Source organism: Anomalospiza imberbis, chromosome 5 (assembly GCF_031753505.1).
Source record: "Anomalospiza imberbis isolate Cuckoo-Finch-1a 21T00152 chromosome 5, ASM3175350v1, whole genome shotgun sequence".
NCBI lineage: Eukaryota > Metazoa > Chordata > Aves > Passeriformes > Viduidae > Anomalospiza > Anomalospiza imberbis.
The window spans coordinates 52260348-52272595 of NC_089685.1; the positions used below are offsets into that span (position 1 = coordinate 52260348).

Consider the following 12248-nt stretch of genomic DNA (forward strand, 5'->3'; position numbering starts at 1 on the left):
CCCACTGCATAAAGACAGGTTACTAAAGCACGTGGTCTCACCTGAGGAACAACATGTTGTATGAGTACATGCAACGTGTCCTTCTATTACTGGTGAGGCCAGTGTGAGCTAAGGTTTATATCCGCTTGCTGCTGTCAGCCTTGCAAGCAGCAGGTGATCCAGGCAGTGATATTTCAGTCAAGGTTTTGATTCCAGAAAATAAGAAAACAAACCTGTTCTTTGATGCACCCCTATTCAGAAAAGTGTGTAAACATGCATGAAACCTCACTTCAGTAAGTGCTTAAAAAGAAGGCACACATTTAAGACTCCCTCCTGAATAAAGCTCTTTACTTCAACCACTATATACATATAGATACATATGGATCTTGATGGACAAACTCCCAACGTTTTATACACACACACACACTCAAACACATATACCTGTATTTAGTTATTTAACTTGGAGAACAAGAACAACCTCATTTTAGAAATGAGGTTAAGCCTCTGTGAAAGTAATGAAAAAATTCTCATTATGAAGACATGTAAGAAACACTTATGCTCCTTTATGGAGGCAGGTATCTAAAATAACAGCAGTCTGCACTCAAAACACAGACACAGACTGCTGCTCAGGACATAGGAATATATATAGCTCAAGAAGGTGGAAAAATTTCACCAGCTACCATTGAAGAATCTGGGCTGTGTGTGGGCTTGATATTATGAGAAATGTAGAAGAAAGCTGGGAACAGACTGTAGAGATTTACTTTTCTAAGGAAGCATAGATTCAGTGCTTTTGTGTCAAAACTTGGCTAAATAAATGACTGGGAATTGTAGCAGAAAAAATATATCCTGAATGTATTCAATGTCCCCCTTATTTCAATGAGGAATCACCTGAAAAAGCACACTCAGATCTAAGTTCAACCTTAATACTCAAAAACAACCTGGTAGATAATGAAAATTTAAAAAGGATTTTATAGATATTACGGACCTTGCAGATCAACACCAGATTGCACACCAAATATTTATGGTTAAACAGCAGAACTGTCTCTAATACAACACAGTTTGATTAAAGATCTTTCATTCAGTCTAGGTAATGAAAATAAACTGTCATTGCTAATGACACCAGTAGACTCTAGATACCTTTGAAGATACATGAAAGGCAAAGCTCCTTTAATCAGGGATCAAGTAATTTCTATTGGCATGACTACCTGAGTCCCACACCTGCCAAATCTTGACGTGGACTTTCTCCCCAGTCCACCATAGCTGCAGGAATTACAAAGTGCCGCCTCAGCACGAGGTTTTCCCTGGCTCCTTGAAGTATTTGGTACAGTGCTTTTACCTGGACAGCAGCTACTCTTTGCATCTCTGGAGCAAGAGAATAATTTCCCTCCCCTTTGGTAAGGTTCACAACTATTACCTCCAATGGCAAGCTAGCTAATGCAAGTTTTGCTTTGCAGAGCAAACAAAGCACTTAGGGAGAATCTTTTCAGCCCCATGTTATTCTTGCTGTGGAAGGTAGCATCTTCCATTTCTTACCACCATTCGTTGTTGTTTCTAGCACATACAGTCGGGATTGATCACCATCATTCCTGTCAGGTGTGTCTTCTTCATACACACTGGAACGTCTCTGGGGGAATTCTTGGGGGTTGCCATTGAGAGGATGCACAACAATTATATCCTATGCTCAGTGCTGACTGTGGTGGAAGCAGAGGTGGTAGTGGCAGTTCAACTCTGTGCTGAGGCAGAGACCAACATTCAGACTTTTTAATAGGCACTTTCTTTTTTCTCAAGGCATCTAGTTTTCCTAGCATCTTTGATGTCTCTGTTTTTCAGGATCTATTTTAGCATTGTAATTACAAGTAAATAATTATTCTAAAAAGTTTTTTTTTTTTTCATCTGGAACTGAATATCTTGAATTTCCATATGCTGAAATGAGTGGTGGAAGACTCTCCTATTTTTACTGTCAGTTCTTTCCTAATTTGTCAGCAGTGGGATATGGACAGGACTGGCAAGCTCTGCTTTCTCAGAATTTGTGTTTTCTAGCATGACTTTGATGCTTGGTATTAAGCTTTCAGGGATGTTTGCTTTGATAACTGATTTTGAATCCTGTCTGGCTTACTTCTTTTGCTAGGTTATGTATCTTCACAGTTTTTTTCAGGTCTGTGGCTCAGTAACACAGTGCTACTAGCACAATTTATGCTTCCAAGGGATGTGCAATCCACCCCACGGAATGCTGCTGCTCGTGATGCCTACACAGTAGCTATGTATGATAATGCTTAGCAGCCCCAGAAAGCAAGTGTAGCCTTGCTTCACACCAGTGTCCAAAGTGAACCAGCCTCTTACATAGATGGACTCCCAGAGGCAGCCATCCACCCCACTCGGCAAGGCTGTGATGACAGAATAAGAGCTGAGTGCTGAAGCTCCACAAGGCATTCCTGAGGCCCATGTCAAGCAACCTGAAAAAATAATCACTGAAGGTGGTGATGAGCAAAGCATGCCATTGCATGTGTTCTTTCAGGACGCTCCTTTGTATGAATATCTGGTTTTCTGGGCCTGAGTCCAGAGGCTGCTCTCCTCCAATTCTGTGTCATCTTGCATGGTATTCCACTGCAAATGACCTCCCCTATAGCATAGGGCAGAGAGACACTTTCCCAGTCTCACATTTTAAGATTTTAACAATTCAATGTTTTCTCTAGTAATAATTTGACACTTTTTCCTAGTTTTTTTCAACAACTTTTAAAATTTTACTTCTGCAGTGACATTGTGGTCTCTTAGCATTTCTACTACAACCAAAACGTCTTTCAATGCATTCTTGCTGCTACCTACTGGACTACAACTTGCTTTTTTGATGTCATCACCGCACCAATGGCAATCTCTTTTTAAAGAGATTCACATCATCTCATTACAGAATCTCATGTCAAAATAGGGATAACTTTCTGCTGCTGACTTCTTCAAAGTGCTTTGCTGATCCATATTATATCTGTTGTACGTATTTCCCTATCTTTGATTCTGATCAGCCCACTTCCTGTTTAAACTACCCACACAGGACTTTTGTAACTTGGTAAACAAGATCTGTGGTTTCCTATCAGGGTAGGAGTTTCAATTTCAAGTGTTAGGTATTTGATACATCTCTGTTCATCTTTCCTTTGCATCTTTACAGAGGACATTATTTATCACTGATTTGTTTACTCTCATGTTCCTTCCTGTAATTCCACACTTTTCGTTGTCTCACCAGTGTGGAAGATCAGACAGCTACAGAAGCTGAGCTGGGTAGCGCCGCAGACCTCCTGGCCCTGGTACAGTGGAAGCCACGGGAGAGATAAACTCAAGGCAAGAACAAAAGTGAACACATCATATCTGGTCACTCTGACCCCTCTGAGGAGAGAAGGTGTAACAAGGACATTGCTGGCACAAAAGAATGTAACAGGGACTTGATCTGTTAACAGGGATCTAACAGGGACTGACAAGATTGTGTTGCTAAGGGCACAGAGGCACAGGGGTCCAAGTGGAACGTTTTGCATGGACATTAGAGAACTATAAATACTGGTGATTAGTGTAATAAACTGGCTTTGTATGCATAGCATGGTCCATGTCCCTTCAATGACCACACAGCACTATAGAATTTTTATTTCTGAGGTTTTTTTTCTTTATGATGCACCCTTTTTGGGCTTACCTGATTCGTTCTGCCCATCCTTCCCAGACTTTTCTGCTTAGCATTAGAAAGACCATCACTGATACCACCAATTATATAGAACATCTGACCCTGCATGGTGTTTGTGTCAGTATCTATTTCTGAGTCTTTTTGCCATCTGGCAAGACCCACATGTTTAAGCCAGCAAGGTGCTTAAAAATACATCAAACAACAAGTACAGATCAGTCTGTCTCCCACCATATTGGTAGATATTTCACACTCAAACTATTTTAACACAAGGCCTAGGTAGGCTATGTGACCCCAAGTCTGCTTGACTAAAAAAAGGTTGCTAACCTTTAAGTGACAATACAAGCACTTAAGCCAAGCAAGATATCTAAAAAAAAGCTGAAACAAGAACAGAAGTGAAATTGTTGAGTTGGCAGCAGTCACTTGCGGACTTGTGGAAAAATTAACAACTGAAATAACTCTAAAACTCTGAGAAAAAAAATAGAATACAGCAACTCAGCAAAACTGAGGATCATCCTATTGCAAGGAGCAATGGAGTTTGGCACTTCCCCGTGTGATAGCCATCTGCCTGAGCAGCAGAAATCCAGTGGTTACCTGCATCAGAGGTGGTGAGGGTATTAATGCTTAGGCTAACAGCACATTACTCACAGCCATTTATTGTGTGTACAGTCCAACAAATAGCATAATTGCTCCATACTCATAAATTGTCTTTGTGATCCTGCTTTTGAGCCTCCATGCAGAGGAAAAGACACCCCTATAAAAGTGAACAAAAATGCTGAGAGGGTTATACCACACCATTGCTCTATTTCTTGATTGCAATATTCATCTTTGCTATTAAAGTGATCCATGAAAACAAATAGGCTGAGTTTTGGTATTTCCTAATTCCTACTATGAAAGCCATTTTGGAAATGCATTCTTGTGTTCTTCTCCACATTTCTCTGTCATAGCCAACATTGTGCAACCTCTCTTTTGGCACGTGGGGTGCCATGCATTGCTCAGATCACCTGTTTGGTTGGCACACTTCTTTCTTCTCCATCCTAGTTGCCAGATGACAGTCTGCCTTCCTGGAGTGACTCAGCCTGCAAGCTGGCTGGCTTACCTGTCACTGCCCCTGTCATCCACACGTGGATATGTGTCAAAGCAGGATGTGGGTGGAGATGGAAGAACAGCCCAATTACACAATGAAGGGTGCAGGTGGGAATGCATTAAATTAATATTGGTAGAATGGAAACTCTGGCTTTCTTACTAAAATCTTAAACTCTATTTACCTCTTAAGATGACTTCCAGCAATTGGGCTGGTCTTGAAATCTAGGAATTTGGTGCTCACAGATATATAATAGATTCAGGCAATATTCTGTGTCATCCATTAACTGAAGAAGCTAGCCATCAAAGCTGGAAAAAAGAAAAAAAAAAGCTAGGAACAAATGTAAATAAAACTTTTTTTTTTTGAACTTGAAATAAGCTATTGTTTTACTTCAGCTTAACAAGATTTTAAAAAAATATTAAACAGTGGTGGGAGCATGAAGGTTTGGAATAAAATGCTGAAGAAGATAGAGGGACGAGAAAAACTCACAATTTGTCTTATAGAAGCCCCATGCTGTCCTGTAGCAAGGTCAGCTCTAATCAAGGTCATCAAGGAGACAGTCCTTCCTTCCTTGACTTTGGGGAAGGAAGGAAGGAAGGAAGGGTGAGTCTGCTGTCCTGTACATTTTTGCTGTGTGAGCAGCCCTCAGTGACTGGCCAACACCTGATGATCTGCCCAGAAACATGACCCTGGCAGCCTGCCAGCACTTGGTGATTTAGTCCAGCAGCATCACTGAAAACTTTCTTTCTCCATTGGTGAACGGATCAGCACAGATGTGTGACCTCACCAGGCTTAACACAGTCAACAAAATACTTCTGGTTCACACACAATTGTTTATCAAGCCATGCAAATATGCAGTGCTGCTGTCACCTCAAAGCAGCAGAGTTAATTCTAACACACCCTGATGTTTCCTGGAAATCAAGTTCCTATTGAAATTTGGGCATAAGGGTAAATGTCTGTCAAACCACGGCCTGTATACATGACCTGATGCCTGGTTTCTATTTTCTGGTGTACAAATGTTAAATGAAATCCTTCAGTTGTGAAAATACCCAAACTCTCTTGCAACATAAGTAGGACCTTTGTCTCCTCAGATGTAATAGCATATATGGTAAAGCAAATGCATGAGTTGCGAATAGATGAGTACATATAGCTTTCAGGGCTAAAAAAGATTACTTTTCCATGACTCACAATTAATCTTGCCCTCCTCAATTCCCATCATTAATTGTTGCTGCAAATAAGCAGCTTCCTAGAGAAGAATGAGACCCAAATTAGTGTTGAAGCGGAAGGAATGGGGATTGCAGCTCACCTTCTCCATCCTGAGAGCTGTATGGACACCAAGCAGCTAGCACTGATCCGCTGATCACAAAGCCCACAGGTAGTCCAGACAATCTGCCCTTTTTCCTACAAAACTGGCTGGAGCTGGAGAAGGAGCTGGGACATCTAAGAGGATGATGTAGACACAAGTCATGAACCCAAGGAAACCACATTCCCATGGTTCCCATTCTGCACTACAAATATACCTGTTAACTACCAGTGGTGTCACCTAATGGGAGAATATCCAACCAGTATTTAAGAAAAAAAAAAACTCAATCACTCACCAAGTTAGTGAATCCTATTGACATCATATGTGGGGGTTTTGAGTACATTTTGAAGGAAGTAATTATTGATAGGTGGATAAATGGGAGAAGAGATTAAAATGCATTGATGACTTGAAAAAATAGATCATGCTACAAATAATTTTCTTCGATAAAAATGGAGACAAACATTCTTTCAGGATACTGGAAAAAAATAACATTTGGTATAAATCAAGTCCTAATGAAAGTGTTAAATGATGCTTATGTAATTATGTCACATATGACATAGTGTGCATTCAATACACACTATGGTGATAGGTAATGTAATTTAGGAATACATAACATAGATAATCAGCAAAGAATAGATTAGTAAGTAGAGCTGACCATTATCCCTCTTCCTGCTTACACTCTCAAGTCTTTCAAACACATTGTTTGAGTATTATAAGCTTTATAGTTACATTTCTTAGCTAAATTGTGACTGAAGTTGTGATATATACAAAGGCGCACATGATGGGATTCCATAAGCCTGTGAAAAATATGGGCCCAGTGAAGTTGAGGAGAGAGAGAGAACACCTGAGAAATTAAGGTACAGCCCCAGGAAATGGGTGAAGGATATGAAAAGGTAGAGGAGAATGTTCCTTGTAAAGGAACTGGGAAGGGAATTCAAACACAAGAAAAATGGCATGATGCAGGCCTGAGAGGATCCTCTGCAGCAAGGATATCGCATCTGACTCAAGTGCTCCAGTGTATTATCACCACTGCCCTGGTTATTAGCATGGGAGCTCAAAGTGAATTGTCACTGAACCAAACCAAACCTACACTCAGCTGCTGTCTTCTGTGTAAGAGGGAGGGGGTGTTACATCCTTTGGTAGGAACAACATGACTTGTGGTTTGCACAGCATACCCCAAATTCAGACAGATGGAGTAAAAACTGAAAACAAAGCCCTTTCAGCCCTAAGAGATTCAGTGTAGGAACATAAATTTACCCATTTTTCTGGACAGCTGTTCCCAGACTTCCTCCTCCTACATCCTTTATGAAACCTCCAAAACTCCAGAAACTGCGACGCAGATTCAGGGCATTATATTCCTTCTTCTGAACAATGCTCTCCCATCTGGTTTCCTGATTTTGTAGGTGATAATTTAATGACTGCCACTGGTACTTCCTGGGATTACATGGTTGGGTTTTTCCACAATGCTTCTATCAACTCATGCCCTTCTTCTGAGGAAAAAAGTTCTAGATTTAGGTTAAACCATCCTGATAGAAATGATCAGTTACCCCCAGCACGGCTCCGTGGATTGAATAGGCTGAATTGAGACGTGTTTTCTTCATAAAAGGTATCACTGCAGTAAGAAAAGCCCATTGATCTCCTAGGAAGAATTAATTAGACAGAAAAAGATACTGAAAGAACCTGAGCTGAATTGGTGAAAATAGGAAAAAAAAAGACACAGTGGTGGCTGGGGAAATGAGGTTGTTAAGAGAAAAGAAAAAAACAATGAGTTAACCAAGGGGTGAAAGTATATGATGCATTATTTCATACAACATCATTGATAAAGTATGTCAATATCAGCAGATTCCTTGCTGGATCTGTGGCAGCCCTGCAGCTCCATCCTTCCAGCCCATGGTGGGGCAGCTGCAGCCAGCTTTGTTTCACTCGCCAGGTGAGGAGCGCATCTCATGGGGCCCTTGTTAAAGTCCTAGAGTGGTTTAAGCAGCTTAAACTGCTTTATAAGCTTACAGTATCTAAACCTTCAAAGCTTCTTAAAGCTATTTAAGCTGCTTAAGACACTTTAGTCTGTTGGCGTGTGCAATGGGGCTGTACCAACACCCTGGCCTGCAAAGCAGAGTCCACCTTCACATTTACAGGTCCCAGCAATGAAATCACCTCGCCTGCACTGCCCTGAGCAAGCTCAGCTCAGCTGAGCTCTCTCCTCTTGGGTCACAGAATCACAGAAGAGCTCAGTTTGGGAGAGACCTTTAAAGGTCATCTACTCCAACCCCCACTGTCTAACTGTCCCTCCCTGTACTTTGGGATTAAGGCTGCCCTTGACACTTGGCATGTTTGTCCCAGGGTCTTTGAAATTCTGCAAAATTTTTAGTGCCATGGATCCATGGGTGGGGTGTCTAATGATATACCTGATGCAAGCCACATGTATTCTGTCAGTATTTATCCATTTGCACAGCAAAATTCATGAGCTCCAGTGGTTTTCTTATAAGAGAGAAAGTTCTTGTGCAGTATGAAATCCTTATTCTTGTGTCTAAATGTCCTGTATAGTTTTAAAAGAACAAAAGAACCAGTAGATAGTCACTGAAGTATAGACCATAAACACTGAAACTAAACATTTATAAATTTCTGGAAAGTCATAACCCTCATCCTATCTTTGAGGATCATCTTTTGCTAGATTAAAATAACAATGGTTACTGAAAGCACTTCCAGTTTACAGTCATATTTTGGTTAACACTACAGTCCACTCTGATGAGCACAGATTTCTCTAGAAGACATTTTTGAGCCAGTTACTTTCATATTAAGTAGTGACTAGAATTCGTCAGAAGTTTTATACGGGTTTGAATTTCTAACAAAGAGCATATTTTCTGAAAAAAACTTAGTTTTAAATAGTAAAAAAATGAAACAGAAAAATAAATGGGTTTGCTCAGTTTTCCTTTGTGAGTGTGATTTTAAAGAGATTTATTTTGAGCTAACACAAAAAATATCATATTGCAGAATGCTATTTTACTGGCACAGTAATTCTGGTTGGCATTTTCTTGTGTATATGAGGGCTCTGTGCTCCCCTAGCTAAGATATATATATAGATATAGATATAGATATAGATATAGATATATGTGGTACACCATGACTGCAACATTTTGGGTTTTGAATGTTGAAATGCTCAGTTGCAATTCAAGCCCTTAAAACTTCCCAACCTTTTCAAAACACTTACATTTTTTTCCTCATTCCCATTCTTCTAATTTTCCAAAATATAAAAAAGTCCTAAAACTTTGACTAGAAAGAGCTACTAGAACAGAATTTCCCACAGGTTGAGAAGCCTGCACTTGTTAGCTTTATTGACGTCTATATCTGTATTGTTATTTTGCAGACACACTGGCATGAAAACAACATTTTGTCCTTTTTCATTGGCAAAGATTATTTGATCTGTGTTTATTCTGGATATATTTGTTTAATTCCTCATTTGAGTGCTATCATAAATGATTAGATCATTACTGCCCTGGGAAAATAACTAGTTTAATAATTAACTTGTGCTTGCAAAGCTCTCCAACAGCTCAGAAAAATACAGTAGCTTGCACATGAATCATAGAAGAATAGATTTGGATAGAATCTCAAGGGGTTATGTAGTTTGTTATTCCTCAATATTTTTAATCAAAGGTCTACCAAGCCTTCCTGAGGTAAAATAAAAACAAACCAAAAACCCCGCAACACAAAATCAAAGGAAATATGTTTTAAAAAAATACCAAAGAACAACCTGTGCAATATTCCATAACAGCAATTGAATATGCTCAGAACCACAAATGGAATTTTCAAATGCTTTCTTAGTGAAAATATGTTATGGATTACCACATAATAATTTGTATGCTCTGTCACAGCTCCAGTCATCTCAGCCGCCTGCTACAAAACACGCACCTGGGCCATCTCCTAGCTTCAAAGAAAGTCCACAACTGTCTTGATAAGTGCAGATGGCAGTCCCTCTGATTTGTATCTAAAATCAATAATGTCAAGTATTATATAACTTTCCTGGGCAATATATTCCAGCAGTAATCTTTTCTTCTAGTTAGAATGGGTTACTGTCTTATCTATTGTAGTATAGCTGAAAAAGGTTTCCTCAACATTCTGTGTGTCCTTAGTGGGCATCAAAAACTGTCACCAGAGGACACAAGGAAAAACGACGCACCACAGCTTTGGTCACCATGAAGAGACTAATTTATTTTTTCTGACTCCAATCATTTATAGTTCTCAAAAGGTGTCAGTGGATTGGAAGGTGAATGTGCCACCTCTCCAACGACACTGGGCAAACTACCAGTCTATCAAATTTCTCCGCCTCTATGAAAGAATGCAAAACAATAGGTTGTTTACAGAAAGTTGCGTGAGAAAGTTCTCTACAAGAATGTAAATTCAGAAGGCTTTAGAAAATCCTAAGAAATCAGGGTGACAAAAAACCATAAAACTATCCTCTTTGTAATAGCCTTTTATGTACTCAAAGACTGTTGAATGCCATATAACCTTTATTATTATTATTACTTTTTAAGATTAAAACAAAACTAGAATTTGCAACCTTGCTTTATGTATCCAGTTTTCCAATCTCCTTGTTGATCTCTGGATTGCCTCCAGCTGATCTACACCTTTCTGAAATTATGGTGCCTCAGAGTAAACTAGTATTTCAGCTGAGACCTCACCAGTGCCCAGAAGAGCATGCTAATTATCTCATCTTACATACACTGTCTTGAGCAGACAACTCAAGAAAATCTAGAATTACATTTATCTCTTTTCCTCAACAGCACCACACTGTTAGCTCATTCATAGCCCTCATTAATCACTAGATCTTTATCTGCAGTGGCATTTTATGGTTATGCTTTTGATTTCATCCTCCCAAATGTAGCCCTCTGCGATTGCCTTTGTTCAAATTTTTCATGTTGGATTTCACAACCGATCAGGATATTTTTGAATTCTAATTCTGTCCTTGAGCACATTCTGCAAATCTTTACATATTGTCACCTACCAAGCTTATAGGTGTATCATTATTTCTAATTCTGTCATCTAAATCCTCATTGAAATGTTAACAGAAGCCTACCCATTAGGAGCTGTGTAAGACATCTCCACATGCACCTACCAACCACCATGTATTAGGTTTACTTTTGACAGTGGATTGAATTAGGAGTGATTTCAAATGAAACAGCTTTCCCCAGTTCATTTATGAGCATGCAGGATGATGTCAAAAGCCTTACTCAGGTCAAAATACATCTTGGGTCTCACATACAGTCATTTGAACTGCTTTTCCTTATCTTTTGGACCAGTTGCCTTATTCAAGAAGGAACTCAGATTAGTTTGACAAATTCATTTTGGATGTTTCTTATCACCTTCTCATGGTGTGTATGAATTCACTTCTCAATAATTTGTCTCATTATCTTTCTCAGTACTGACGTTAGGCAGAGTACTCTGTAATTCCCTAGGTTCTTCCTTTCCCATTTTTAAAAGCAGGAATGGTTATAACCCTGCAAACAGCCAACAACTTCTTAACTGTGTCGAAATCTAAGCCTGCCTTGAATGCCAAATTTAAGAAAAAAAAAAACCTCACTAAATTTTTCTTTTCCTTTTTTTAAAACCCAGGTGCCACGATGGGAAGAATTAAGGAAGAGCAAGGCTTTAAACCAAGTGCACATTTGGTTTAAAATAATATGCAAAATGTATATTGTAATGTCAGATTTCTGCTAATTACCAAAAATTTTAAGTATGATGCTGACTGTATTCCTTCTTAGGGTACATAGTTGCTGTAGGCCCTGGTGACTTATCCAGTCCTTCAGGAGCTTTCAGAGATAAGTCAAGAGCCCAGTAGGTATTAAGTGAATTTCAGCAAGCACTAGAGACTTGCGTACATCTCACTTATTCAAACATTCTTTTACTTGTTTTTTTCCCTACTCTGGCATATATCATTCTGCTAAAAAAATAGCATTGTTAAATACCTATCATTAATGCTTATGTGCATGTGAAGAAAGCAGCAAAACTAATAAAACCTTCCCCTCAGCTCTGGGTATCTGCTCTTTGTGCCTCTGCCCTTCTCTTCCTCTAACTTCTCGGTATTTATAGAATCTCTCTTTCTTCCATTTTATGCTCCAGGAAAGTTGTAACTCATTTTGCAATGGATTCTTTCTACTTTAACCCATCTCACTTATATGCTTTGAGATTAAGAATAACAGACCACCACTTAGTCATCAAGCAGGATCGTCTTT

The 12248-nt window shown here is 39.3% G+C and overlaps 2 long non-coding RNA genes across 3 annotated transcripts in view; both read right to left on the reverse strand.

Moving 5' to 3' along the window:
* Positions 1–312: 312 nt before the first annotated feature.
* Positions 313–5010, reverse strand: LOC137475017 (uncharacterized). Its single transcript, XR_010999634.1, has 2 exons — positions 4903–5010; positions 313–2432 (listed from the first exon to the last, which is right to left on the reverse strand). It is a non-coding gene; the product is annotated as an uncharacterized lncRNA (long non-coding RNA).
* Positions 5011–7134: 2124 nt separating this feature from the next.
* Positions 7135–12248, reverse strand: part of LOC137474327 (uncharacterized) — a 96488-nt gene continuing 91374 nt past the window's right edge. The window contains exons 5-6 of one of the 2 annotated variants that reach the window (XR_010999301.1): positions 9862–10003; positions 7135–7511 (exon numbers count right to left, since the gene is read on the reverse strand). This is a non-coding gene — a long non-coding RNA (uncharacterized lncRNA). The remainder of the gene's footprint in view (positions 7512–9861; positions 10004–12248) is intronic. The other variant, XR_010999302.1, reaches the window with a different exon arrangement.